Source organism: Crocuta crocuta, unplaced genomic scaffold (genome assembly GCF_008692635.1).
Source record: "Crocuta crocuta isolate KB4526 unplaced genomic scaffold, BGI_CrCroc_1.0 scaffold24, whole genome shotgun sequence".
Classification (NCBI taxonomy): Eukaryota; Metazoa; Chordata; class Mammalia; order Carnivora; family Hyaenidae; genus Crocuta; species Crocuta crocuta.
The window spans coordinates 5977862-5982594 of record NW_027530974.1 but is presented as its reverse complement, the minus strand read 5'-3'; the positions used below and the strand labels follow the sequence as shown (position 1 = coordinate 5982594).

Sequence of the window (4733 nt, the reverse complement as noted above, 5' to 3'; positions counted from 1 at the left end):
TCCTGCGGGGCCGGGCCGCCGCTGCCCGCGGCGCCCGCGTCGCCCTCCGCGAGCTTGAAGCCCATCAGCTTGCTGGCGAGGTTGAGGTCCAGGCTCTTGTTGCTGCCGGCGTCTTCCTCCGGGCCGTCCGCGTCCTCCTCCCTCTCCTCCACGCCGCGCTGGTCCGGGCGCTCCCCGGCTCCCCGCTCCTCCCCGTCCCCCGGCCCCTCCTCCGCGGGGAGCTCCTCCTGGGCCTGGCCGGGCGCAGGGGCTCCCTCTGCCGCGGGCTGCTCCTTCTCCCGGGAGGTGAGGTCCAGCACTTCGCCCCCCGCCGTCGGGGTCTCTGCGTCCGACTGGCTATCTGCGGGACCGAGCACAAGGGCACAGGCTGAGGCCCGACGCCACCCCACGGCTCCTTCCAAGAGTCGCATCGTGACTCTCGGCTGGACCCACCCCCCAGGCCTGTAGGCCAACCCCAGCGAGGATACCTCTACCCCCACTCTTTGTTACCACGCACATCCCCAAAGGCCGCGGTGAACCTGGGGTTAATTGGCGAAACACACGGGTTGGGGTCACAGGGCCGGCTGCCCTCCCCTTCCACTGCCCCCTAGCGGTGCCCGGCACCCTCCACGGCCACACACAGGGATGCTCAGGCCCCCAGAAGGCGTGAGCGACTCAGGGCAGCACAGACAGAAGGATCGGCGAGAGAGGAGAGTTGGTGCATTCCAGAAACTCGCAGCACTAGGGAGGTTGAGGAAGCGGAGCTGTAAAAGTTATTTTTCCAGTGCAAAGAGATTATACAAACATGCAACATACACAGGACCACTGCCCGAACACAGTACCTGCGGAGCGTCTCACAGAAAATGACCCAAGCATGTATTCTGTGCTATGGTACACGCGCTCCCGTCTGATGCCTAATTCCCAGGCAGAGTTCCAAGGCAGGAGATGCATGCACACCCGGAGGCGTCCTGGCTGCTGTGAGGTCCCCACGCAGTGAGTGGAAACACTTCCTAGCTGTTCACCTGTTCCCGCCTGCCCACCCTCCACAGGAAAATGAGATGTGGAAAGTCTACCAGTTTCTAATGCCCTTCGTAAGGGAAGGCACTGTGGCAGCGCCAATGACACGGAACAGACCACAGTATTTATCACAAGCACCATCTTCTCTTCAGGTTGAATAGGACTTAATGACTTCTTCTTTATGTGCTATGACCCCGAAGTTGTCTGCTGAGACCTACTATTTAATTATAGATCCAATTTCTTACAGCAGGGATTCGGAAATTCCTGACAATCAGGCTGACAGAGCCCATTGTTTGGTGGCTCCTAGGTCAGATGCACCTGTCTCATGATGCCAGATCTCAGATCACAGTGCCTGAGCCAGCAGATTCAGGCATCTAACCTGGACCCCCCTCCCCCACTTGATGTGACCAGACATATCACCGTGTCCACCCATGTCCATCACTGAGTCACCAGCTCGATTATTTGCCATCAAGGAAGTGCTGGGGTAGGGAAGAGGAGGAGGGACCTGGTCCTACCCTTGCTGTGGTCACACCTGCCTGGGGCTTTTGGCTTACGTACAACCATCTACATGGCACTCCCACTTACATAATTTCATTGGTTTTCTCCTGTACCTTTTGGCAGCCACTGTTTAGCTCAAGAGGCTTCAGAAGGAAACACACATGTATGGTGTGGGTATAAAATTTCTATCAATAAGTAATTTTTATAAGTTATCCAAAAGTTTAAAGAAGACTCCTGAGATATAGACTCCAATGTCCAGGCCTTATTTTTAAGAAAATTATATGCCCATTTTGAGGAATCGTTGTAATAGGGAGCATCTATTAAGTGGATTTTGGTATAAACTCTACAAAAAAAAAGTATAGAATGCTCAGTTTCTTAGACGAAAAAAAAAGCTTAATCTCTGGTTACTTCCTATTTATCCCAGTATATTCTAGGCTGTTTTGCTTAATTTTTCTTTTTCACCAAAGAACATGGGTTATTTTCAAGTTTCACTGCAGCAGATCATATTTAAGATGACGTTGAAAAAAATCATAATGGCTTCTGAAACCAAACCCAAGTAAATATGCTAATAGCAGATTGTTCTCATTTCTGGGTCCTTACTTAGCATGGATAATGGAGACTCATCCTATATCCACTTAACAAAAGCGGGCTTGGCTGTGCTCTACCAAACTTCCACTAGGGGGAGTGCTTTAACACGGCAGCCCCATACTCTTGAAGTTCTAGCAACTCCAACTGCTTTTTATTAGTGATTCTTGGCAACAGTAGACTTAACCTCTTCTCATTTCATGGATATCCAGCTTCTAATGCTCACCAGGTCCTCTCTTGATCCCCATCTTTGTCAAATGCCTACACTTTCAAACAGGTAGCAGAACCGAGGACTTTTAGAAACAGTGCTAACTACCTTAACTGTTAATTCTGTCCCTCACAGTCCCTCATTCATGATGCTAAATCTAAGAAAAATTGCTAGAGGAAGCAGGAATCCTGTGTGCACTGATAGATACTAACCCACAGCTCCTCCTACGGGGAAAGCAAGACTTTCATGTCAGCTCCACAATGAAATATCTATTGCTTCCTAGAAATTCCATGCTACTCGGCTGATGTGACCAACTATCAGCCTAAATACCCCATATGACTGGGCAGGGGCGCAGCTGTTGAGGAAGCTGCTGTCTGCATTTCACCTACCCCGAAGCACTTCCTGTGGTGCAGGGTGCGCTGGCACATGGGCCACTGGGCCGGTAAGGGCGGCCACCATTAAGGAACAGTGTAAAACCTTCCACGTTTCTACTGATTCACAAAGTCACATGCATGTGCCCACAAGTAGGAAGGCTCCCATAGGCATCACCCAAAAAAGAACCATGAATATCCCCCAAAGGCAAAGTGGGCTAGGGAACCTCTCTGTCATGAGAAAGTGAGCAAAGAGCTTCGGTTTAATGACTGATGTGCCCCTTTAAGCCAGAACTGCCCCTTGGTAACATTGTTAGCATTCCTTTTGGGGGGGCGGGGATCTAGGGTATATTTTCCTGAAAGAACTTATATGATTGAAAAAGTCAGACTTACATTATACAACATGTTTGGGGCTTTAACCTAGGCATATAAACCTAGAAAACCCCTCAAGAACTTCCTTGGTCATTTCCTGCCTTTAGCTTTTTTTTTCTTTTTTATGGTCTTCCTCCAAAGCCTCACTTTTAACTTCACGGAGGGGGCCCCAAAAGCACCCCACCCCCCCACCATGTTCACCTGGGTTTGAAACTTTCCTTGAAATCACTCAACCCCATGTCCCTGACCCCTCTGTCCCAGCCTCTTTCTTACTATGTATGGATTGTGACCACAATTAAACCAAACATTTATTTTCTCTGGTTTCACATTACAGCTTTCAGTGAATTTCTTTTTCCAGAGGCTTTGTCCCTTGAAGAAACCCTACACAACTTCTGGGATGGGCTGGAGGTGGGGCTCTGATGGGATGTGGAAAAAACAGAACTCACAGAACTGCAAATCTTAAAAATACACCCACAATGTAAAATCTGGCGCTGAACCGAAGCTGTGTATTCGAATTAGCTTGGTGTCTGCAGGCTCCTATAGCTGCCCCAGGATCAGGAGGTCTGGGTTCCGTGTTCCTCTAGAGCATCGAGATGCTGAATAAAAAACGTGCATCCAGCAACTCTGAGAAACCGAGGGTTCCCCTTGACCTCCTTGATGATCCACTGGTGCCCCAATTTGGAACAACTATGGGTGGAATCCATAGCTGCTTTCCTAAACCAGGCTTTGAGAGAACGTTTGAGCCTACTGGGTGACACGGTGGCTGGCTGTTGATCGTTAAAAGTGATCACCCGCAGCAAATCCACCAGTGTCACTGTGGGTTTCCTGGGGACGAACACTGGATCTCCAGCTCATGGGGATCCAAGTTATGGCAATATTCCACCGGTGTCCATGTCTTTCTTTACCCCAACATCCTGGCAAGTAATGTAGAAATGGAAGCTGGAGGCAGGCGCCAGCAAACAGGCTTATACTTTATATCCTTAGAGGGTTTAATCTTAACCAAAGGGCCTGGCACTTGAGGGGCTCGTTTCACCAGGGCTTAGAAGAGGTACAGGGAAAATCAGAGGGTCCAGATCAATGCCTCTTCCTGGAAATGCTACCCATTCACATGTGCCCCTCTGCTTCTGTGACTTAGGTAGGGACAGGGGGCTGGAGAAAGGAGGACTTCCAGACAACAGAGCTCCCCACTCCCATCCAAACCTGAGGGAGAGAGAAGCACGGGGCACAATTATACCCCTGGAAAAATGCATCTTGGGGAAAACCTCTCTGGCCTTGAGCAGTGGGGGTAATGCCAAGCTTTCCAGATTTGCAGGACTGAATCCATGCTGGTTACTAACCAAGGGCCAACTAGCCGTGTAGATAAGTAACCTGCAGCAGCCAATTTCCTTTGTTGCGGGGGGTGGGAGGCACAGGACCCCAGCACTTGGGAAATGACGGAATGTACTGAATAGAGGACAGGAGTAAATACAGAAGCTGTAAGGGGGGAAAAAAGGTGGCAGGAGACGCACTGAGCAGCCGTTAATTGCTCTGTAGGGGCTGGAGGAAGGAAGCACATATCAGCACATGAGAATAATACCCGGATTCAGGTCAAGCAGAGATGTGATTAAAGAAAGGACATGCAGAGTGCTTTTTTAAACAAGACAAAAGTTTTTTTTTTTTTTTTTTTTTTTTTTGGGGGGGGGTTTTTTTAAGGAAAAAAACCC

The 4733-nt window shown here is 49.8% G+C and overlaps 1 protein-coding gene across 1 annotated transcript in view; it reads right to left on the bottom strand.

Annotated features, from left to right (window-relative positions):
- Positions 1–4733, bottom strand: part of RREB1 (ras responsive element binding protein 1) — a 132049-nt gene that overhangs the window by 5352 nt on the left and 121964 nt on the right. The window lies entirely within an intron of this gene.